Source organism: Pipistrellus hanaki, assembly GCF_964339955.1.
Source record: "Pipistrellus hanaki genome assembly, chromosome: 3".
NCBI lineage: Eukaryota > Metazoa > Chordata > Mammalia > Chiroptera > Vespertilionidae > Pipistrellus > Pipistrellus hanaki.
The window spans coordinates 150,835,423-150,860,931 of NC_140505.1; the positions used below are offsets into that span (position 1 = coordinate 150,835,423).

Sequence of the window (25,509 nt, forward strand, 5' to 3'; positions counted from 1 at the left end):
AAATCGCGGGCCGAATGGTTTACTGAACAGTCATAAACTGACAATGTCATAAACTGACAGCGGAGTGCAGTGATGACAGCGCGGTGCGGGCCACATTCCAAGGCCTGGCGGGCTGGATTTGGCCCGCGGGCCTTGTGTTTGACACATGTGCCTTAGACAGTCAAATTTAAAAATAATAACAACCAACACAATAGCCATTCAGTGTGAATGAGTCAAAATTACACTTATTTTTTAGTCAGATCAGAAAAAAAATTATATATATATATATATATATATATATATATATATATATATATATATATATATATATTGGTATGCTGCAGAATTTTAATAATTAGTTTATGTGTTCCAAGAGATAAAAAAAAAGGTTGAAAATTGCCATTGTAGATGCTAGGTGAAGTCATGATGTCTATAAGTGTGCAAGGATCAGTTTCAGTGAGGAAATCCCTGAAGCAGTGCATCATCACCAGTTAAAAGGTGATGGGGAACCGCTTTTCCATAGCAACTCCATATGCAGTTATAGAAAGCAAAGAAAGCAATGGATGGGCTTCGCAGTTTTCTCTCTGCTTGGGATTTGGAAGCAGGGCAGACTACATTAGAGAGATTAATCCTCTGGGAATCTTGGAAAATGGCAGTGGGGGTAGAGAGAACCTCAAGAGGTAGCCATTGGATGTCTTGCTAATATGAGCATGCCAAGAGGTATGACTGCACTTTATTGACAGTTGTCTTTAAAATTTATTTTTAAAAAAACCTTGTTTATTAATATTTTGAGAGAGAGAGAAAGAGAGAGAGAGAAGAAGGAGGAGGAGGAAGAGGAGGAGGAGGAGGAGGAGGAGGAGGAGGAGGAGGAGGAGGAGGAGGAGGAGGAGGAGAAGGAGGAAAAAGAGAGAAAGGAACATCAATTTGTTGTTCCACTTATTTATGCATTTATTGGTTGATTCTCGTGTACCCTGACTGGGGATCAAACCTGGAACCTTGACTTTTTGGAACTCTCTAACCAAGTGAGCTACCCAGACAGAGATGTTTTTAACTCTTTTTTTTTTTTTTTTTTTTTGGTGAAATGAAGGCTCAGAGAAGTTGTATAACTTGTCTAAAGAGTCACAGCTAGCAATTCAAATTAATTCTATTTGATACTAATATATTTTGTCCAAAAGAGATATCACAGAACTATATATTTTCCCCAAATAAAAGTATGCATCTAGCAAAACTTAGCAAGTTATTATTTGCTAACAATTAGTAAAATATTTTCTTAAACTCCATATGAATGCCACTATGTAATTCTGGGAGAAAAATAAAGCCTATGTTTGCTTTCTTAAAATTCACAGTCATTTTATTCATTTTGCATTGAAAATCCCCTGTACATTCTTGGATTTCCTTTTATTGAAGAAGACATTCTTGTTTTGATGAAATGGAATAAAGAGTCATGAGATTTCCTAACATTAGTCATGCTTGAAAAATAAAGCAATGGCTTTTAATATCTATTCTGTAATTCATTCTAATATAATTGATGAGAAACTCAATTTATTAAACATTTAAAACAATTCAATTGTGCAAAGGAAATAACAAGGAGAGCCTGCCAAAATTTACTATAATAAACAGCCTTTAATGACATTGAAAAATACAGCAGGGACTGCAACACTTTTCCCAGTTTCCCAAAAGTGCCAAGCAGAATAGTGAACACATATTCAGTGCTAAGCAAATTACTTTTGATTGATGATAGCTGCCAAGTCCTGAGTAAACTACAGTAATTAAGACAGCCCATGGAGTTGTTGAAAATCTTGTCTAATGGGGTGAATCCTTGTGACATCCAGGAAGTCCCACAGAATGTTTGATCATTTTATACAAGAGAAAACTTCCAACTTGAACTAAAGGAGTCAGAGAGATATGATGCAAGGCAGTTTCAATCTGCGATTATGGCTTTCAAAATAAAAAGGAGCCCAATACCAAGGAATATGGCAGCACCTGGAAGCTGATAGAAACCCTCAATTTAGAGCCAGCAACAAAACTAGAAGATCAGTTCCTACAACCACAAGGAACTGAATTCTGTCAACCACCCAAATGAGCAAGAAACCAATTCCATTCTCCCCTAGAACTTCCAGAATAGAATGCATCTTGCCTACACTTAGATTTTTATCTGGTGACACTTGTATTGGACTTCTGCCCTACAGATCTGTAAGGTGATAAATCTGTACTGCTTTGTGACACTGTGTGGTAATTTGTTATGGCAGCAATAGAAAATAGTACATTAAACGTATATATTTATCTGAGTCTAATCATTCCAATATTATATATCTTTATAAAACTGTATTTACTGTGATGTTTTTTCAGTGTCCTCTCAAGTCCATATTTTTATTTATGCTTATAACTTTTAAATTTGTAACATTTCTTTAGAAATTTATCTTTGAAGCCAAAACTGGTTTGGCTCAGTGGATAGAGTGTTGGCCTGCGGACTGAAAGGTCCCAGGTTCAATTCCAGTCAAAGGCATGTACCTTGGTTGTGGGCACATCCCCAGTAGGGGGTATGCAAGAGGCAGCTGATTGATCATTCTCTCTCATCAATGTTTCTAACTCTCTATCCCTCTCTATTCCTCTCTGTGAAAAATCAATAAAATATATTTTTTAAAAGAAATTTATCTTTGAAGCATTGAAGTTGAATTCATACTACAAACAATTTATTTTGCTTTCCTCCACTGACTTTGAATCTGGAACCACTTAATTCATTGATGAAGTTTGTTGGATCATGCAGGTGAATTCTGCCACCAAACCTCAGTGAATGCTGCCTCAAAATTCTGAATTCTAAAGGAAAATCTGTGTTTCTCCACTCAATGGGGAAGCCTAGAAAAGCATGCTTCTTTGATGTGCCTTCTCGAGTTTATTTCTTATATACCCTTACCCATAGAGGGCTGTCATTAGGATTCTTGTCCTCTGAGAGACCCTTCTGTTGGACTCCAACTGGAGTTGGCCACAGGCTTTATCTTTTGTTCCCAACTTATATTTTATTAAATATCCTCACTCAGAATAAATTTATCAAATATTTATCCAGTCGGTAAATTCAGTGCTAAATTCTGGCCCTACCACAATACTTTTAGTCAGTATGACTTATCCTTTCAAGATGTTCACAGTCTAATAAAAAAAATATGTAAACAAATTATTACAGCATACTGTAATCCCTTGGTTAGAGAGAAGTGGGGTTAAAGATTACCATGTCCAATAAATTTACTGTAATATCTCTCACATTACGTCTTATTCTCTCTAAGAACCAACCTTGTGGATTAGCCATGGCACAATATAACTCATGAGTCTAAGGGGAAGCGCATTTTCATTCTAGATAGCTAAAAAATGGTTTAAGTTGCCCAAGTTATTTTAAACTAAATTCTACTTTATAAAAATTATAAGTTTACTCAAACATTATTTGTTAAAACTCTGTTCTGTGCCAGATCTGTACTCTAGGTGCTGGGGATTCAAAGGCTAAACAAAGTACAAAGGAGCTTATTTCTATGGATCTTACATTCAAGTAACAATTTCTTCATTCAAAACCATCAACAATATAAATATACATGAATGAGAGAATTTTAAACAGTTATAAATGTTATGAATAACATAAAACAGTGATACAACATGACAAAAAAGTTAGAGTACGGGGTGATCTTACATTGAAGGCCATATACTATTATAGGTATACCAATTAATACTGAATCGAATCCACTGTATCAAAAGAAGTAATCCCATTCCATGTGCTTCCATACCAAGGGATTACAGTATGCTGTAATAAATTTTTCCATAGTATTATTAGACTGTGAACATCTTGAAAAGATAAGTCATACCTACTAAAAGTATTGTGGTAGGGCTGGAATTTAGCACTGAATTTACCTACTGGATAAATATTTGATGAATTTACTCTGAGTGAGGATATTTAATAAAATATCAGAAGGTTATAATTCTGTAGCACATATAATTTCATCCTGTATTTTTTACAATATTATAAAAACATTTCATAATAATGTTATAGTATTATGAAAACATAACAGTGTTGTAGATCAGCATTACCAAAAGACATCACAAATTAAGTAACTTGTAGCCTAAGTAGAGCTTCCCTTCTTTCTTTCTCTTCTTGTTTATTGTTTAACTAGTGGCCTGGTGCACAAAATTCATGCACATTAAAGGAGAATTAATTAGAAAAAATAGTTTAATATTGCTATCTGCCCTTTCTCTATAATAGAAGTGTTGGAGATGAAAGAAAATTAGTAAAATTTATATGAAAATCTTCCTCCTGTCAGAGTCTCAGGGCACACCATGAGACCCAGAGTCAAGTCCCCATCCACCTGTGTATGCCTTGAAATCACACAATACCCAGACCTGGCTGGCCCCAGCCCCATCAAGCCCTGCCAGATCGGGGGGAGGGGTGCAGCCTCAGGTCTTCTGGCCCGGCACTGGGCAGGGAACACAGCCTCGGGCCCCTGGGTGCACTAAGGTGGGGAGCGCAGCCTCCAGTCCCCCAGCCTGGAGCTAAGGGCATAGCCTTAGGTCCCCTGATCTGGCACTGGGGTGGAGGATACACCTTAAGGTCCACCATTAAGCCCCACCAAGTCTCAACTGGCAGTGAGGCAAAGCTTTGGGTTCCCTGGCCTAGCGCCCAGGCTGAGGATGTCAGGTCCCTCACTCTAGCACGGCTCCGTGCAGTCTCAGGTCCCTGATGATCCCTTGTTATGGAAACCCTGCCTCCACTGTGGGCATAGCCATCATGTAATGGCATGATGGCTAATTTGCATATTACCTCTTTATTATATAGGATTCATGTATTTCATTACACAGAGAATGAATGAGAATTTTGATTTTGAAATAAAAATTATTTTAAATTGCATTTATCTGAAGCATTGTTAACAGATTAATGATAATGCCAATTATGGTGGGAGGGGGAGGATAAAAACTATGCTGAAAGTAAGGGAAGTAACTCCAGAGTTGAGTTTTAAGTAGTTTGCATTTATTTACTTTTTAAAAATCAATGTTGTACTGTCAAACAAAGAAATAAAAAATAACCCGAAACAAACAAAATCTTTGAGAATTTAATTAGGCATGGAAGGCAATATTATTATACAAGTTATATCAATCCACATATTTTTCAATTTTACATAGCTATATTTGATTTTTAAAATGTTCAACTGAAAATGGCATTTCAAGTAACAGCCCAATGTGCTTCCATTTTTATACTAATCCTTTCATAGTAAGCTACTCACACTAAAGTATTAGTCTGTCTTTGGCTTTATGTAAAGCCTTAAATAAACAGAGTTAATGGAATTAGGATCCAATCTTCACCTCTTGATTCATTTAACTTTCTATGTCCTAAAGAATATTCAAATGTGAGTCCCCATCAATATTTCCATGCAAAATTAAGAATCCAACTCATTCTATTTTCTAACAAGAAAAAATTTTGCACTTTTCCCCCCCACAGGAGCAAACTTAAAACATCTCTGCTCTTCCTTTTCCTTTATTCCTTTGCCCAACCTATCCTAAGGACTGTCACATTTGCTTGCTGTCATGTCTTTTGGCAAAACATATCTCCCTATTTCTATTACTTCTAGCACTCCATGCCTTGGCAGGACTAAATACTTTTCAACAATCCTTCCAAATTCTAGTATTTTTTGTTGTTGTTGTTAATTTTTTAAACTGATACCTTGACTATATTGTGGATCTATATATTCAACTACAACTCTGAAAATTTAACTAAGTAGTTTGCAGGTAGAGGACATTGGTAATGAAACTAGAACACTCAATTTTATCCATCAAAATATGTTGGTAAACTTCAAGTGTACTAATTATACGATTTTTATTACATTTCCTCAAATGCTCTTCATTCCAACTTGTCACTATGGGACAGTGCATATCTATTTCACTTTTCATGCTTTTGTTAGTGGTCTTCATGTAGCAAAAAATTCCCTTCTCATCATCTCCTCAATCCAAAATTCAAAAAATGCTGATTAACACATATCTTTTCCAGGTAGTTTAACATAGTGGTCGAAAACCAAAACTTAGGTTTTAAAAAGACCTCAGCTGGTAAGTATGCCACTTACTAACTCTATAACACTAGACAAGTCCTAATTTTCTCATTGTAAAATGAGATTAAGAATAATAATAATACTTTTGCTTTAGTAAAATTTGAGGATTATTTGACATAAAGCATATAAATAAAGCATTTAGGAGAGTATCTGAATTATAACATTAAGTAAACAATATTGTTATTGCTGTTGACATTATTATTATTAATTCAATGGCATGTCCCCATCACACCATTCCACATCTGAGAACTCATTCCAGCTTTTGTTAACTCAGCAACATTGAGCATTACACTATTCAGTATTCATTTGTCTCTAGTGGCTCTGTGCATTTGCACAGTGATTTGTTGGTATGGGTATTTTCAGAGTGAATGCTGAGAGAACATTTAACAAGTAGCCATAAAACAATTTATCATATATTTTGATATTTTTATAATTGAAAAAGATTATAAAAATAAAATGAAAATATCATTGAGTGTTTGTCATGGGACAGAGATTTTCTAGGAGCTAAGAAACTAGAAATATGTTTGAACATTCTATTACACACAATTTTGCCACATATTCTACACACACACACACACACACACACACACACACACACTTGCATCCCAAATAAACAGCTTACCTTAATGTTGTTCTGAATTCAGCTTCAGAAATGATCCAAAGTGGATGTCTACAAATAAATAATTATAAAATTACAGTCAGTTAGCTTAAAGATAAAGATGTTTCTACTTTTAGTAATAATTTTAAATATTTTCTATAATAAACTAGTTGTTTTTTAATCAACTAATTTATAGAAGTTTATATTTGTAGTTTTGATGATTACAGGAACTTTGGCATATTTGTAAAATACATTTATACAATCAGTAAACATTTTTAAACTAAAGGAATTTGACTTTTTTATGGCTTTTAAAAACTATCGATGGTTTACATCCGAAATATCATCACTGAATTGTATTGAAAATTAAAATTTTAAGTCAATTCATAAAAATAACACTGCTGAACTAGCTCCATTTTATGATACATTAGGCTGTAATTTATTTTAGAGGAGCCTGAATATACAACATTTACACCATACATACACCATATGTATATGTGTGTATATATCTCATATGTCTGTACACATAATAGGTAAACAGCACACAGGTGTACATTTAAGAAAACAAACAGTAGATCTGAAATCTCTGGTAGAGGAAATCAAGTATTGGGGGCAATCAAATCAATCAAATTCAACCTAGCTCAAGTATTTAGATAAACTTGTATTTCAGTGATATTGACAACAATAAAAATTTCGTGTTGAGTTTTATAGTTTGTAGAACACTTTTTCACATTCTTGCTCAGGTCTTCAGTAACTCTCGTGACCATAAAAGTGTTTCCTTTCAAATACTGTCTAAGTAAGCTTGCTTGGTCTGAATTGACAAAGATGTGGTTACAGAAGAAGCTTCTCCCACCAAACACACATTCTGAAAATAGCATTTACATTTAAAACACATGTCATGAAAAAAAATAAGATAGATGTCATGTCCCCTCATGTATAAAACATGATTGTAAAATCTACTTTTCCTATGGCTGAAACTTGTCTCTCCCCCAGAATGATGGCAGATCTTAAATAAGGACTCAAATCTGTACATAACATATTAAATGTCATAAAGAAGACTGATATAGTACATTGAGTACAGTGGGAGTCCAGGTTTAGTTAGGAGGGATAGGGGGAGGCTTTCATGAGGGATAATATTTTAGCTGAGGGTTACCAGGTAAAGGGAGGGTTATAGAGCAGGAAAGGGAGAGAGTGACCATTTTAGAAGGACTGGCAGTTACAATGTGCTAAGGTATGAACCAGTGTTCCACTGTTGAGGAGCAGGAAGAAGACCAACAGGGCTAAAACACAAATAGAGGGGTGAGTCAGGGGTGCGTAAAGCTAGAGACATTAGGCAGGGCCATGGTGAACTATGAAGAAGGTTTGTTTTTATCTTACACACTACAGGGAGCCAATGAAAGGATTTATGCAAAGGAGTGAGTTAATGAGACATCCTTGAAAATGGTAGCTCTGTTGAGGGGAAGAGAAAGAGAAAGTGTGAAAGTATAGAAATCCACGGGTTATTACTCTGAATCAGGAAAAATAGATAGTGACTTTGACTACAGTGTTTGCTAAAGAGAGGTGAAAATGTCCCAGATGGTGTGGCGCAGTGGTTGAGCCTCAACCTCTGAACCAGGAGGCCATGGTTTGATTCCCACCCATGTTTCTGGCTTCATCCCCAGTAGGGGGTGTTCAGGAGGTTGCCAATCAATGATTCTTTCTCATCATTGATGTTTCTGTCTCTCTCTCCCTCTCTGAAGTCAATAAGAATATATATATATATATATATATATATATATATATATATATATATATATATATATATATATATATTTCTTTTTAAAAGAGATCTGAAAATGACTTTGTTTTAATAGGTGTGGGGGAATAGAATATAATCTGTGTCCCTCACTTGATTATAAGCTCTATGCGGGCAGAGACCATATCTCTTATTTTGATCATTATATTCTCTGCCACACAAAAACAAATTTGAACATATGAATGAATGGTAGGCAAGGAAAAGGAAATTGGAAAGCATGAGGAACTTCATAAAAGGATATTGTTTTCTGTGATAAGAAGCATTAGAAAGAATCAGGTTTGCAAATGAAATCATGAGTTTGGACTTAAACAAATTGTACTTGGGTTGCTATTAGACTTTTAAATGGAGATGTAAAATAAGAAATTTCAAGTGTCTGAAGCTCAGAAAAGAGGATTTATAAATTTGGAAGTCCCAGGATTATCAGTAACATTGAAGCAATGGGAGTGGATGCAATATCTATGGGGAGATTAAGGATAGCAATTGAATATCTGCGGGCTCTTACTATACATTAAGAACTGTTCTAGGGTTTTACATGTACCAGTTAAAGTAATCTTCACAATAACCCTATAAAGAATATTCTATTTTTTTATCACACTTTAAAGCTGAGAAAAGCCAAAGCACAGATACATTGTATAACTTGCCCAAATTTGCACAGCCAGCAAATAGCAGAAGTTGGGTGTGGTAGGCAGAATTCTAAAATGGCCTCCAACATTCCCAACCCTTGGTATACACACTTGTACAATTTCCTTTCCTTTGTGGGTCAGAACCTATAAATATGACGGGATGTAACACCCAAGATTTAGTTACTAATCAGTTGATTTTGAGGTCATCAAAATTAAGGAAATGGTCTTTCCTGATATCAGAAATGGGGAGTGTGAGAGGGCTCATGTAAGGGGCCATAGAACAGAGGATCACAGGTAGTTTCCGAGAGCTAAGAATAGCCTCTTCCCAAAGGCCATTAATAAAAGGGGAACTCAGCCCTGAAACCACAAATGGAATTCTGCCAACACCATTGAGCTTGGAAGACTATCTCAAGCCCCAAATGAGCCCTCAGAACAAACTAATGCCTTGATATCAGTCTGTTAATGCCCTGAGCAGAGGACCAGCTGACCTCAACCCAGACCAGGAAAGGAGACCTTCAGAACTGCAAGATACTAAATGAGTGATGTTATAAGCCACAAAATTCATGGTGATTTGTTATACAGCAATTGAAAACTAAAGCACATTATCAAACCTAGGTAGTCAGTTTACATAACCTGTACTGTTAAAGACTTAACTATACCGCATATAGTACACGAGTTGGGAAGGTGAGGAGAGAGCCCTGAAGAATACAGAAATTGAGAAATGAACACAAGAAAACAAATCAGCAAAGGAAACTTTCGAAAAACAAACAAACCAGGAAAAACAAACAAACAAACAAAAAAACACACAGTTGAAAAAACAAAAGAATGTGGCAAGAAAGAGGTCAAGAAGAAGAATTTATGGAAGGAGGGGCCCTGAGTGAGCAAGCATGTGGAATGTTGCCCAAAACAAATCAGATGAGAAATGAAGTTCATTCACTGGATTCAAGAAGATAGAAGGGGGTAAGATTTGTTTTCCTTTGGTCCTTTAAAAAAATGGATTTGGTATTTTAGAACCCCTTTTGTGTTTTAATGAAAGGGGAAAACTATGTGATGGTTGGGGACAAGAAATGTCTTCCAGACATGTTTTTATTAGTCAACTAATGGCCTGGTGCACAAAATTCATGCACATTAAAAGGAAATTAGAGGAAATATTTTAAAATTGTTATTTGCCCTTTCTCTATAATAGAAGTGTCAGAGATGAAAGAAAATTAGTAAAATATATATGAAAATCTTCCTCCTGTCAGAGTCTGGGGTGCGCCCCAGGACCCAGAGTCAAGTCCCCGCCCACCCATGTGCACCTCGAAATTGCGGGAGGCCCAGACCTTGCCAGCCCCACCCCCATCAAGTCCTATGGAGGGGGGGGCACAGACTCGGGTCCCCCAGTGTGGCCTCAGGTCCCCTGGCCCCAGCACAAGGGCACGAGGGCGTGATGACCATTGCATATTAGCTCTTTATTATACAGGATATTTTCATTTAGAAGAATTGTAGAGCTTTTCCTCAAGAATTACATAAACCTTGTCAATTATAGTAGACTTGAAAAGTAAATCAATGGAAATATTGTTTTGTCACAAAACTGAACTTCAAGGATGAACGATCTCGCCGAAACTGGTTTGGTTCAGTGAATAGAGTGTCAGCCTGCGGACTGAAGGGTCCCGGGTTCAATTCCGGTCAAGAGCATGTACCTTGGTTGCGGGCATATCCCCATGTGCAGGAGGCAGCTAATTGATGTTTCTTTCTCATCGATGTTTCTAACTCTCTATCCCTCTCTCTTCATCTCTAAAACATCAATAATATATATATATATATATATATATATATATATATATATATATATATATATATTTTAAAGGATGAACAATCTCTCGTGTGACGGGGAAAATTATATTAAGGTAATATTCTAAGGAATGTTTAATTTTACAAGATGACTAATGGAAAATAATAGAAGGGAACAGAATAGAGCATTTGATTTCCAAATCTCAGTTTCACTGATCATATTTATTCCTTCTCAAGGGAAAGGCATTCTTTTCTTCTAAAATAAATAGATAAATAAATACAGATGCAGAAACCAAAATATAAACAAGCATTAAAATAAATCAATAAGGATCCATTTTGTCTAGAATAGAGTACAATTGAAAACACACAGTGTACACAGATAATTAAATTTAGGGTCTTTTAAAAGCAATGGAGTTGCTTTTAGGTTCTCTTGTTCCAGTACTTCACTTTCGTGACTAATTTATGGAAGGCAAAAATAACAATGACCTACCCTCCTCTTATCACACATCAGATATTAAAACAACAAAATTTATACTATATATAAGTTGCTAATACATGGAGGAGAAATATTTGTCTCCAATGAAAGCATGAATAAAAGCAGAGCAAAGTTTCCTCAGGGATCTCCAATCATACTCAAGTTATGATTAGACCATATTCAATGGCCGAGCCTGAAGAGAGATTTAAATTTTCTATTTTGAATAATCAAGACAGGTACCAATAGGATAGAGACCCAAATGCGAGAGTTCATTTTTAGTGGGCCTTCTGATGGCTTCCATGAAATCTCTCTATGTCTGACTGCCCCCTTTGTCTCATCTAAGGCACTTCTTTTATCTTAGGTATGTTGTGAGTTCATCTGGTCCTAGCACTTCACCTATCTGTTCAAAGATGGCTCAGTAGGTCTAATACAGTTGTCCTTATATTTCAAGACTATCATTCCTTTTGCTGCTCGCTTACTCTTCAAGGATCTTGAATTTGATTAACATCCAATTCATTTTCATGTGTTTGGCTCCCACTTTTAGGTGTTTATGGATGAGACAGCTCTTGTTTACAGAGGTGTCCTTAGTAATGAGCATGTGATTGTTTTCTAGGGGAAGACAAAGCCTAATTCATTAATGAGTAATACCATCTTCATAAAGAAATGAGACTTCAGTCATCCTGCATAAAATTAAAAAAAAAAAAAGCCTACCTTTTTGTGTGACCAGTTATTCCAAGAAACACATCAGATTTTCTTACTCAATGAGCCCTGAACCTTTATCCCAAAACAGGAGTATTAACTAGAGTTGTTGTTATTTCTTCTTTTTTTTTTTTTTCCAACTGACTGTTGTGAAATACAGTCCTGACAAACATTAATGCTCCATTAATTGAGTGTCTTGACCTCTCCTTAAAGACCTTTTCTCTTGACTCAGAATTTTGAGATGAAATTTAAAGTGAAGCTTGGTCGTTTTTTTTCAAAAGAAAAACAACAAAATATTCTATGAAAATATAAGACCAAAAAAGTATGAGAAACATTTTTAAATTTTTATTTTACATGTTGGGTATACTAAACCAAATTATAGTTTCTAATAGTATTTTTAACTAATTTATTGGCTAATATTTCAACTCTTTCATCTCAAATATTCTAAGCCCTAATGGCCTTAAACTTCAAATCCAGATTCAGAGTATTTTTCATTTCTTTTCCCATTTGGGATGTATATCTTTCTAATTATGCCTGTCTTACACAAACTATAAGATAGATGGCTCCTTGCCCAACCTTAATAGTTTCTTATAATTTTCCTCAAAATACATATTTTGCCTTAGGCTGTACTCATTACACATAAATATTTCACATTGGTTTCAGATTATTTAAAATTCTACTATATTTGAATATGCTCTACTGTATATCCCTGCATGAGTTAGAGTCCATATCCCTGTGCTATATATCCCTGTATACACTAGAGCTAATCTTTGTAGTAACATGATCTGTAAAAGGATATCAAATGCTGTATAAAACACACTTTGTTCTGAGGTCCTTCCAGGAGAAAGATGCATGGTCAAGAATTTCTTAAAAATCCAGACTAAAATCTAACCTCAAATTCCTTAAAATTGCTCCAGAACTACACCTGTTCAGAGAGAATTGCCTTTTCAGCATAAAATGAGTCCTCATATGCTGGAGGCTAAGTTCAGGAGGTCATAATAAATGGGAAAAGTCCTCAAAAGGTTGAATGGACTCTTTCAGTAAGGCTAAAAATCTGCATGCATGCTATTACCTGCTGCTGGAACAGCCAAAGGGATTTCCCCTAACCTAATAATCTTTTACTGTTTACCAAACCTTACCTTTGATCTTTATATCTGCTTTGCTAAAGGGAAAGTTTTAGAATAAAAGGTCATGGGTCCAGACATTCAGAGAGCCCAGTTCACTAGAAAGTGGAACCTCCCCTGGCTCCCTCATGCCTCCCAAATTTATATTTCTCATCTAGTCTCTTTATTCATTTACCTCACAACCCTTTCTCCAGATTCCTGAACCCTTAATGGTAAAAGACCTCAGCACTCCTAACAATGGCAGGAGCAGGTATCAAAACTGGATGGCTCTCCTGTTTAACTCTTCTTAATCCAGCCAAAATGTATCCTGGTGTAATTTGATTGTATCTAGATTTTTATATCAGTAGAAAAAGATACTTTTTATAATTAATTTATTATTTTAAAAAGGGATTTGACTTCCATTCCCATTTTCATTTAACTTTGAGGCTTTGCTACATTGAATCCCAAAGTTTTTCTTTACTGAGTCACAATTAATAATAGGAGACCTTAAATCTTCATGTCTTGACTCTACAACACAAAGAATGTGTTAAGTGAAAGCAAACTTCTTAGAGGATGAACTTATAATTAAGGTCCAATCCCTGGCCATTGATATTTTGGACCTTGGAAAGCTGTATAAAAATAAATAAATAAATCTCTTTTAAAGCTTGCTGTGTATTCTCTTGCTCCATAACTAATTATACCTTTAGATGTAACTGTATAGCCAAATGAAACCAGCCAACTAGCTTTCAAATTATGTTTCCTTAGTAGAATTCTTTTAAGTGGGAGGTTAAAAAAAAGTGAGAAAGTTTAAATTCTTATTCAGTTAAAAGAATGAAAAGTAACATAAAAAACAAATAATAAAAAACAAACAGATAGGGAATTGAGTAATAGATGTTTGAAGCATGCATTCATCAATTTTTGAACATACATTGTTATAAGAAAAATATGAATTCTTTTCCATGTGAAAGATATGGTGTCAATTATTGGATTTAATGAACAAGATAGGTACTCATAGAATTCCATGAGTTTCAATAAAAATAGTTTCCAACAGTGACCTTCTTAGTCATTGTGTCATCAAATGCATGCTCTTCTGGTTATTAAATGGACTTTTCTCCCACTTTAATTTTTTAATAGAAGGGAAAAGGTTAGTAACTGAAAAGATTATTTATTTTGGAAAATGTTTTCTAGGCAGTCCTAATACAAATCTGGTAAAAAAAAGAACAAGTTGTTCTGCCTTAGGGTTTTTGTTTATATTGTTCTGTTTTTAACAAAGCCTAAGAATTGTGCATGGTAAAGGCAGCATACTGCAACTAGGTTTCATTAGTCATCTACAAAAAAATATTTTAGAAGGAAAAATATGACTCATTCTACTCTATTTAATACTGCCTGTATTTTCACCCCTACATGTAGAATTGAGCAAAATAAAAATTCAAGTGAATTAATATTTCAAAAGGGGTTAAAAGGCAAACTTTTTAGGTAAAGGGCTAGATAATAAATACTTTATGCTTGGTGGACCAGAAAGTCTCCATGACAATTATTCAACTTTACCATTGTAGTAGCAAAGCAGCCTATACAATACACAAATGAATGTGTGTGACCACATCCAACAAAACTTTATTCACAAAAACAGCACATGGCCCATGGCCTGTATTTGGCTGATCGTGAAATAAGAGAATAATACAATATGATCGTAATGTAGAAATGATGAAGCCACGACACTTTCTGACCTCTCATTGTTTTGTCCAAATAACATAGCTGCTACATTCGGTTAAATATGTTAGGTTCTGGACTACATCTTTAGTCACTGAAAAAAATACGACTTTTTCTTTCTTTTGGAATATTCTCAAAGACTATATTGTAATACTTATACCGAGCTGTTAAAACCAACAGTATTTTCTCTTATCTTTATCCTATATAATAAAAGCCTAATATGCAAATTGTCCCCTTGACCAGGAGTTCCACTGCTCCCTGTGATATGTGCTAACCACCAAGGAGCAGCAGGGAACATAGTGGGTGTCGACAATGCGGTGCTGGCAGTGGGCGGCAGTAGAGGCACTACTGCCCAATGAACCCCAATGAGAGCAGGACCATGGTGGGATGGTGGAGCAGTGGGTGGCTCCGGGCCAAGGTGGGGTGCAAGCTAGGCCCAATTGCCTTGCCAACTGCCCTACAAATAGTGACCAGTGGCAGCAGCAGGGGGCGGAGGCATACAGGGCCCGGGAGCCCAGGTGTAGCCCAGGGGCCAGAGATCAGCTGGGACCTGCCCTTCTACATCAGATGCTCACGCTTTGATCGCTGGTCAAACCTAGGGGACCTCAATCATGCAGGAATCACGTGCACAGGGCCTCTAGTATTAGTATAAGAAACTTCACAATCTGGCATCATACAATGACATATTTTTGTTATTGTCAGTAGAACATTACATATAAGAGCATAGATGGAATATAATTGCTTTGTTGTTGTTGTTTTAAAATATATTTTTTTATTGATTTCAGAGATGAAGGAAAAGGAAGAAAGAGATAGAAACATCAATGATGAGAGAGATCCATTGATCAGCTGCCTCCTACATGCCCCCCACTGGGGATCAAGCCTACAACCTAGCCATAAGCCCTGACCAGAAATCAAACCAGTGACCTCTTGGTTCCTGGGTCGACACTCGGCCACTGAGCCACACCTGGTTGGATGATGGAAATATTTGTTTATTTATTATAGAAATTTTCCACAGATGCAGTACTTGTTTTTGTTGTTGTTGATGTTGTTGTTGTCTTTTCAAAATCTGTATTATGACTATTTTTAATTTAAATATGTATGTTTCAGAAGGAACCTTTTTCTAATTATAATAATGTGCTATAAATGTAATACCAGTCCTGGCCTGACTTAAAGATCTTGTGCTACGTTATGTTGATCTGGGGCCAGGAGGGCACCTGGAGTGTTACAAAGAGGAAGGTCTTGAGGGAATTCTCTGTTCCCACACTATATGTAACATTAGCCTCTTCCTTGCCATAAGTCCTGGAAAGAGTTTCTTATTATAAAAACAGAAAGATTTTATACAGATGAAAGAAACTGAAAGGTAGAAATTGGTAGGACTTTGTAAATGAATGAATATGGAGAATGAAAAAAAAAGAGATAAAAATTAAAGATACTCTGAACATTTTAGCATGGTTGACTAGATGTATGGATAGTTAATTAAGGTTGGGAAGGAGAAAGATAACTTTTTTTAATGTTTAGTAAGAGATAATGAAGAAATAAAAAGAAAATTGAAATATGTACCTAAATTTTAGAGCACAGTGAAGGCTAGAACTAGGGATTTTTGTGTCATTTTTATATCACTATGAGAGCTAATACCAAAAGAATGAGAGGATATTAAAAAATAAGAAACCAAGACTAAGACAGGTGGGACCCCCAAGATGAACCAAAAAAAAACCAATACTGTAAATGTGTGATCAGGGAAGGGATATGACAGTTAAAAATAGTCACTGAAGCCAAATACAAACAAAAATGTGTTAATGAAAAGAGGTTCTCAAGAATGTGCCCTACTTCAGAGCGTTCCAGGAAGATGGGAACTGCACAGAAATGACTCCGCTGGCAATTCAAAAGTAACTAGTCTACTCTGCAAAGGGAGTCTCAGCCTCAACAGTGAAGAAAGAGGCCAGACTTGTGGAGGGAGGAAAGATTTAGAAACAGAATGTGCACACGAGGTTTTTAACCTAAACTTAGGAGAAGGCAGAAGAGGCGGAGGAAGGAAAAATAAAGATTGACTTTGTTTCGCCTCATGTTTGCTTTTAAGAATGTAAGCTCATTGGACATATTTATGTTGGTAAAGTACCCAGGGGGAAGGGAGCAATTGGAGCTATAAAATGGGGCATTGATGTTTGACAGGACTGTATTTCACAGCAGACCCAGGTTAGCAGTGGCTGCAAGTGAAAGCCTGCCTTTGTTTGGTTTCAAGCAGCCTTCCTGAGATAAAATGGGCAAAACATACAATTGACCCATTTTCAGCGTTCAATTAAATAATCTGTATTATGTTTACAGAGGCTTCACTTTTAAGTGTTCAATCATTGAGATAATCTAAGAACTCTTGGTCTTATCTCAGGACATTTAGGAACTCTGAACCCAGTCATGATAACAAAACATAAACAGAATAGAGAATTATCAGTGCTAGGGGCTGCAAAAACCTTACAGTTCATCGTGTAGAATGAGGCAAGTCCTCTAGAGAATGGCTTTTGTAGCTTTTACAAGAGATCATTGATGAGCTACACTGAACAAATGAAGTAAACTTTTGTCTTATACCGTTAAGAATTTGTCTAGACCTGTAACTGACTCATGATGTAACGATGCAGTAATACACTACATACAGTACGCTTTTGCCTCCTATTGACTGGTCTCTAAATGAAACAAAAATGAAGGTTTGTTTTCATTTGTTCTCTTGTTTGTATTTGGCTATACTCCCCAGGGCAATTTGGTGTCATTTCAACCTCATCTTTGGGTTGTAAAAACTTGCTGGTGCCTGGCAAATAACAAAACGCCATGTGATTCTTTCTGTAGTTTTTTTGTTTTGTTTTGTTTTTTTCATGAAATTCGGGGATTTCAATGCTTGCACACTTTGGTTTCTGAGCGATGATTCAAGGACTTATAGAATGTTCATGCTTTACCTGGAATTGGAAGAAAAGGCTCTTCAAATAGAGCAACAGTACAAAAATAAAAATAAACCTTAGCTGCATATGCTATCTATCAACAAGATTCAAGATTTAGAGAGATGTAAGCAAAGATCTATACTTAGTTTGTACTCACAAGTTTAATGGAGAAAAGAATTATAGAGGTAAGGCTAACCTTTCCAAGCTTCTAGGTAGTTGTAACTCATATCTAAAAATTTCTCCTAGGATGAAAACCAAAATTCTCAGAAGGAAATCTAAAGAAACATTTACAATATTTTTTTAAAAATCCATGTAATTCAACTTTTCCTCTGAATATAAGTTACCTCATCTTCAAACACAGTATGTAAAAATTATTAAAACAAAGCTCTTCCCCCATCTATAATAATAAAAGCATAAGTAAGTGGATTGGACAGCCAAACAACCTTCCAGACATCATTCTGGATGTCCTTCTGGACGAAGCAAGAGTGGCAGGGGCCAAGACAGAGGCAGTTAGGGGTGATTAGGCAAGCAGGCGAGTGATTAGGAGCCAGCAGTCCTAGATTGCGAGAGGGATTTCCAACTGCTGTTTAGGCCCAATCCCACAGGGATCCCTGATAGTGAGAGGGTGCAGGCTGGGCTGAGAAACACACCCTTTTTAGTCTCACTGCCCCACCCTAAAGAAGCCTTTCTTTCTATTGCTTCATCACAACTTTCTAACTTGTTGCTCCACTTTCTGCTGCACACTGATTCCAGATAAATATTCCATGTCTTAGCCTTAGTCATCTGATTGGCCCACTTAGATACATTCAATGATATCCAAACATCGGTTGAATATTAATTTGGAGTTTATAAAGGCATGGAATGATATTCACATCCCTTTTAGTGAGCTAAATACTAGTATTCAACTCTGAGTATTTCATCATTAGGTGATAGGAAACATGGAAAGATTATTATAGGTATAAAATTAATCTTCAATAAATAGGGACATGAAGAAATATTTCACATCTTCCATAATATTAATTCCATAATAAATTTTAGTTACTTGTTCTCTAGTTTTAAACTCCTGACATTACAACAAAATACGTATTACAGGTACTTAATCATGAAATTCATTGATCATAAAATTGATGAAATACAGTGTATGATTACAGACAAATGACAGTGATTACTTCAATCAAAGAAAGAATAAATTCTCATTGCTTTTTACATATATAATAATCATAAAAATAAATGTATCTGTAAGACTAAGATACCTGAGGTAGTCTAGAAGCAATTCTATTGAGAATCACTCGAATAATTCACAGATCTGCATAGCACCTACATTATATTATTTTGCAGATAAAACATTAACATGAGAAATAAGTTTATATGAAAAGTTAGAAGTGAAGTCAAAATTAATATTCCAATTTCTAGGTATCCAGGTTTTTGCTCAACTGACTTTAACATATAAGCATGATTTCCTGAGAAAGCTAAGGCATCAGGAGCCATCGAGATTTAAACTCTAATCCTCCTCTCTGACATTTGCCATCTGACTCCATTCCAGTTGCTCTGTGTGCATATCCCATATGTTCTTCCTTAAGAAATAATCTGCTCCCTCTGCATTGCTGCAAAAGTGCCAGAAAGACCAATGAAATGCATTCAACATAGTCTAAGATGAGGAAAAAAGTTCAAACAAAATAGGAAACATTTAAAATTTAATTAATTTTCCCAAGGAATTTTATTGTTTTCTCTGCCACAGTTATCCTACGCTTTCTTGGCACAGTAGAGGGAAAGAAAAACAGCCCACCCCACCTCTACACTTACACGTTCCTCTGCATAGCAGTTGGGGCAAAGGGAGGGGATAAGGAACATTTAATAAATGGTTTTTTGCAATAACAACAAATCTTTATAAAATTGCTATAATTAAATAATTGGTGTTACTAAATAATAACAATGGATGCTTTATTTTATTTGCAGACACCTATAGTAGAAACACAGCACTCATCCTAAGCCATTTGATTTTCTAATTGGTCATTCACCTCCTGGTGAGTGCCACCTAAATGACATAGTTAACTCTGCAGCTCAGATGCTCACAAAAACAGTGATACAAGTTTTTCTCACTTATTAATGTTATCATTAATTAGTCCAAAATTGATGCCTTTCTAAGCAAAAAAAAAATATATATATATATATTTGCCTTAGCAACCGTTATGACCAGATGACCAGATGACTTGTCACTATGACACACACTGACCACCAGGTGGGGGCAGGAGCTCCCCTGTGGTTAGTGCATGCCCACAGCCAACCTCCAGTAGCAGGCCAACCTCCCAGTCCTTCCCCCACCCTCCACCTCTGGCTAGCCCCAATCAGCCCCTCTCCCCCGACCAGCCAACCTCCCAAGGTCAACCTCCCACCCTTGGGCCAACTTGCCCTGATCCCTTTCTCCCCCTCCCCCCCCCCCCCCCATCGCCCTAAATGGGCTGGGCGAGATGGCCCTGATCGGACCCAATCGCCAGCCAGGCCAAGCAACCCCACCAGTGCATGAATCCGTGCACTGGGCCTCTAGTAGATTTAATATTTCTGAATGGCCTAAATTAGACCATATCTTCTTATATATAATTTCCATAATAGCAGAATATTTATAAGAGTAACATTATAAAAGATATAACACTAGACATTGACTTTAGTGTAGATAAAAATCAAGCTGCTAAGCATAATATCCTTAAGCCAGTGTTTAAAAATCTGCATATTGACCATTCAAGAAAGGACTCCAAGGAGACAGGCTGAAAAGAGGAAAAAAATTCATGTTTGTAATCCTGGAGAAGTGCTATTAGCCCAGATCCTAATATATTCTGTGTTTCTAAATCAACAAGCTTTCACAGGCCTCAATTAAAAAAAAAAAAAAAAAAGCTGCAGTAAATAAATTGGAAAAAAATAAATTAAAATTGAAACCCTAATAAGAAAGTTTCCACATTATTAATTTCATAATACATTGCTTCTGCTTATTTCACTGTCACTAGTAGAATTTAATTGCATCCTATTTCATTTTTTTGCAGTACCATGCACTTTAGATTATACACTATATCTCAAGTAACAAAAAAAGCATTAATCAACATAGGCTGGTCTCATTATATTACATCATCTCTGATCATCCTCTTTTATACATACATTTTGGAAATGTTTGTGATTGTATTTTTGTTAATTACATGTTATCTCTTTGGCCCCCTGTATTTCTTAAGGCAGCATCTCTCCTAAAAATTTTACTTTAAACCTTGATGTGAAAATTGACAGGAGCTCCATGGATACAATTTAAAAATTATGTTCATGCCTGCAAGATTTAAAGTTCTGAATACACACTCATATAGTTAATAATACCTAATGGCAGTAATTAAGCAACACTTTTAAATAGAAATTTTCTGGGTTTTTTTTTTTTCATACTTTTTTTAGTACAGATTTAGTTCTTCTATTCCTAGTTTCATTTCCAGTTCCAGATAATGCCACACCTAAATGGCTCTTTAGAATAGACGCAAAGGAATCTTAATTACTTCCTCTGAAAATTTGCTGAATGAAACACTGGACCTGAGAGCTATTCTTTTCCCAGAGGTCCAACTCAGTGAATCTCCCTCTCTAAAATAGCAGGTTACATCCCCAGTGGGGGGTGTGCAGGAGGCCCCTGGTCAATGTTTCTCTCTCATCAGTGTTTCTAGCTCTCTGTCCTTCTCCCTTCCTTTCTGTAAAAAATCAATAAAGTATATTAAAAAAAAATAAAATAACAGGTTACAAAGACTGCTGAGTATCCCAGGTAACAATAACATCTTCTGAGGCGCGAAAGTAATTTGATTGCTTTATAAAGAAGAAGGATTTGGTAATATTTGATGAGATACAAAGCCAGGCAGAACTAAGGTCACAGGGTTTCTCCAAGCTTGACAGGGTTATAGTTTCAGTTTTACGACCTCTTCAGTGTTAGTTTTCAGTTTTAAGACAAAGCAAAACAACCGGGCAGAATTCTCTTTTCATTTGCCTGCAACATCGTTCTGAAGCCCTTGCATCTCCAGCCATATATGTTCTCTGTCCTACCAGCCCCCAGCCCCCAATATTATTCTGTAAAAGAGACATTTACAAACAACTAGTGAAGATAGTGGGCTAAGGATAAAATTCACAGGTATATGTGTACAAATATTGCAATTTGTTATCGCCTTAAAAAAGTCTAAACCTAGTCCAGGGTGAAGACTATAAGACACCTAAGCCCAGGTACAAAATCTGCAGGAAGCCCCCCTAAAATCAGTAATCAAAATAAGTCGTATTTTAGTGTAACATTCTAAAATGTCAAAATGAATGCAAAAATTCATTATAAACAAAACATTAAAATTTAACTAAAAATCATCTGATATACATATCTATCTAAACAAGCCCTCACACTCACCAGTCCTTTCCTCTTCCATTGGTTATTTGTAGAATAGCTACACATAAACCTCAAGCTAAGTATCACTCAATGCTAAATCTAGAATTCTGTTGCTTTTCCTCCTTTAGCAGTGGAATTCTAATTGCTGTTTATGTGCAAATGTGAGATGTACCTTATATTTTGCTGCTGTTTCAAAATAATTTCAATTATACTCAGTAGTATTAATATCATGTTTACTAGGAGGTCCAGCATAATACAGCACTACTCTTCTCTGCTTATGAATAGTACTCACATTGTTCATTCAAAAATAAAAATATTCTTTATAATTACATTTTCACCTTAATAGAATCATTCAATTTATTTTAAATATTTTTAAGCACTTGAATCTACAAATGAAAAGAACAATGATAAACTCTTTCCACTTCCATGCAGATGCACTGTGGTCAATGTGACGTTGTCATTTATATAGAAACTAGAGGACACCTGCACCCTCACCGATCCCAGATCCTGCTTTTGGAGGAGGCTCACACTCCCCATCACAGCACAGTGCTGGGGGGAAGGCGGGGACCACCAGAAAAAACACTGTTTCTATGTGGCATGAGCACAACAGAATCAAAAGAGATAGCCCCTGACTGCACACAAGCCGAGGTCTCAGATCTTTAAAATTTGAAAAAATGTAGACAATGGGCACTGGAGTTTCTCCTTTTGACTTGGAATGGAGGGAGCAGCCTTTCTCAACTAGTGGAAACAATTCTGCAAAAATGAGAGGCCCATTTTTTTGTGTGCAATTGCAGGTCACCCAGAAAGAATGCTAATTCTTGGCTTTTGGCGCTTTCTTTAAAGAAATGATCCAGGCCTTTCTGCGGCGTGGAACACTGTGACCAGCCAGGAACTGTTGCAGATGAAAATACGCTTTCTTTGTTATAACCGCCAAAATGTAGTGCTTGTTTTAATCACACAGGGCACCCTTGAACCTGTTAAAAAGAAAAAAAATTGGGGGCATAGGATGGAGTCAGTCATGCCTAGCCATTTTCTATCTATTTCCTAACTTAGTATGTATTCACAAGGAATTTGTTGGATTCGTATGAGGAAGTGTTTTTAGGAAATATGTATCATTTAAAAATAGCTCAGGTATGGTGAAGGACTCTGGACATAGAAGAGGAGGAGCTGACTTGAGGGCCCTCTCAATCCTTACAAGCTGTATGACCTTGACTTCTGCTTTGAAGTATCCTTTTCCATTAAAACGGATTACTAATGCATATGGCAGAGATGTGGTAAGAATTAAGTAACATGACAAAGACAAAACAATTATAAATTATGGACTGCTACCCAAATGCAATAAAAGAGATTTTAAAGATAGCAAAATACTATAAGAATATGAAGTAAATTTGTAAAGGCAATCTTCATTTGAACTGAGAAGAAATGTTATTTTAAAATTAGTATTCAGTCCATAGAAGTATAAGTGATAAATCAAAATATTACAACAAAATAATTTCTTACATTAAGGAGGTTCCATGATAAATAAATTAAGTCAATACCTTCCAAATCATATTTCTCTTAGAGCAGTGGTCAGCAAACTGCGGCTCGGGACCCACATGTGGCCCTTTGACCCCATGAGTGTGGCTCTTCCACAAAATACCATGGCCTGGGTGAGTTTATTTTGAAGAGGTGGCGTTAGAAGCAGATTAAGTTTAAAAAATGTGGCTCTCAAAAGAAATTTCAACCGTTGTACTGTTGATATTTGGCTCTGTTGACTAATGAGTTTGCCAAGCACTGTCTTAGAGGTATCAATATGTTTACTTGAGAAAAAAGGATACCTGTCAAATATGTGTGTCATATGCTACAAATATTCTTAGAAGAATGTTTCCTATAACCCTCTTTGAAGTATAAAATGTGCATTTCTAACAAACCTGTTTAAGTTGACTATTTCAGATTTTTACTCTAAAGTTATTTGGCAGAGTCATTACTTTTCGAAGAAAACACAGGTATTTTGGGACATAGTTTGGGTAAAGGGAAGCCAAGTAACGGAGGATATCCCTGGCCTTTCACAGTGAGATCAAAGAGGCAAAGCTGTGTAACATATCTCTGATGGGAACTGCAAGATACTGTATTGTTCAGAACTGACTCCATGTTGTAAATGTTATATTAATGACTATTGAATAATTTAAATTGTAGTTCATTTATATCCCTATAAAGTAAAAGCAAAACAGAAAATCCAAAAAATTACAATTCAAAACATTTCCTATAAAAAAGAAGAAAAGATTTGAAAATATATTTTGAGGGTCACAATGCAAACCTTGGTAAAGAAACCACTCCAAACCAAAACATTTCCTACTAAAATGATCAGTCTTTAAAAGAAAATAATATTTTGGGCATCTGTTTAAAATAGGTAAGCAACATATCAGAAAGAGAAAATCAGATTGTCATTTCAATATATATATATACATATACAAACTATGCTGCAATTCATTATATATATATATATATATATATATATATATATATATATATATATATATAATTTATTAGAGGCCCTGTGTACAAAGTCATGCAGGGGGTGTGTCCCTCAGCCCAGACTGCACCCTCTCCAATCTGGGACCACTTGAGGGATGTCCAACTCCAAAAAGAAAGATGAAATGAAACCAATAAGTTCGATGTGTATCCAGTTGGTGGTAGAACCACACTGATAGGAACAACTCCAAACAAGAAGATGCTAATCAGCAGGCCTTGGGTTTCCATTATGCAAGATAAATAGTTCTAGAGATCTGCTGTACAGCATATCACTATAGTTAACAATACTGTATTGTACAATTTTTTTTTAACAAGGTAGATCTTGTATTTTTACCCCGCTAAAAAAAAAAAAAGTTTTAATATACATACAGCATTATTTGAAGATTCTTATTGAGCTGTTCTAGATGCAAAAAGAACTGCAAATAAATGCAATCACCTGCCATCAGTAATAATAATGTTAGTGGTAGTGTTTGTATTATAGAAACTGTTGTGTGCATAATGTTGGATAAAATAAATGTGTAATTTTGTCATCACTGATTTTCCTGACAGAAGACTGAGCACGGGAAACTGGAGAGATAGATGTAAAAATAGAAGAGCTTACCTAAATATCCTGAATCCTTAATTTCAATTGTAGAAAAGAGTATAAACTAATAATGTGTTTGATGTTCAAAACCAAAACAAAACATATATTGTTTTGCCAACAGAACAAAAGCCAAAAAAATAGTATCCCAGTAGCAGTAAGATTCCTTAGGACACACAGTAAAGTCTTGAACTACTAAAAGAATCATAGAACTTATAGGCAATGATTGGAGCTGGATTTGATGCTATTATGCACCAGTGAGTGGGGTACAAAGGAAACAAGATTCA

General features: G+C 35.8%; 1 protein-coding gene across 5 annotated transcripts in view; it reads right to left on the minus strand.

Annotated features, from left to right (window-relative positions):
* Positions 1 to 25,509, minus strand: part of CNTN1 (contactin 1) — a 269,971-nt gene that overhangs the window by 198,438 nt on the left and 46,024 nt on the right. For all 5 annotated transcript variants that reach the window (XR_014794409.1, XM_084876636.1, XM_084876637.1 and 2 more), the window contains exon 2: positions 6,676 to 6,723. The gene's annotated coding sequence lies outside the window, so the exon portion shown is untranslated. The remainder of the gene's footprint in view (positions 1 to 6,675; positions 6,724 to 25,509) is intronic.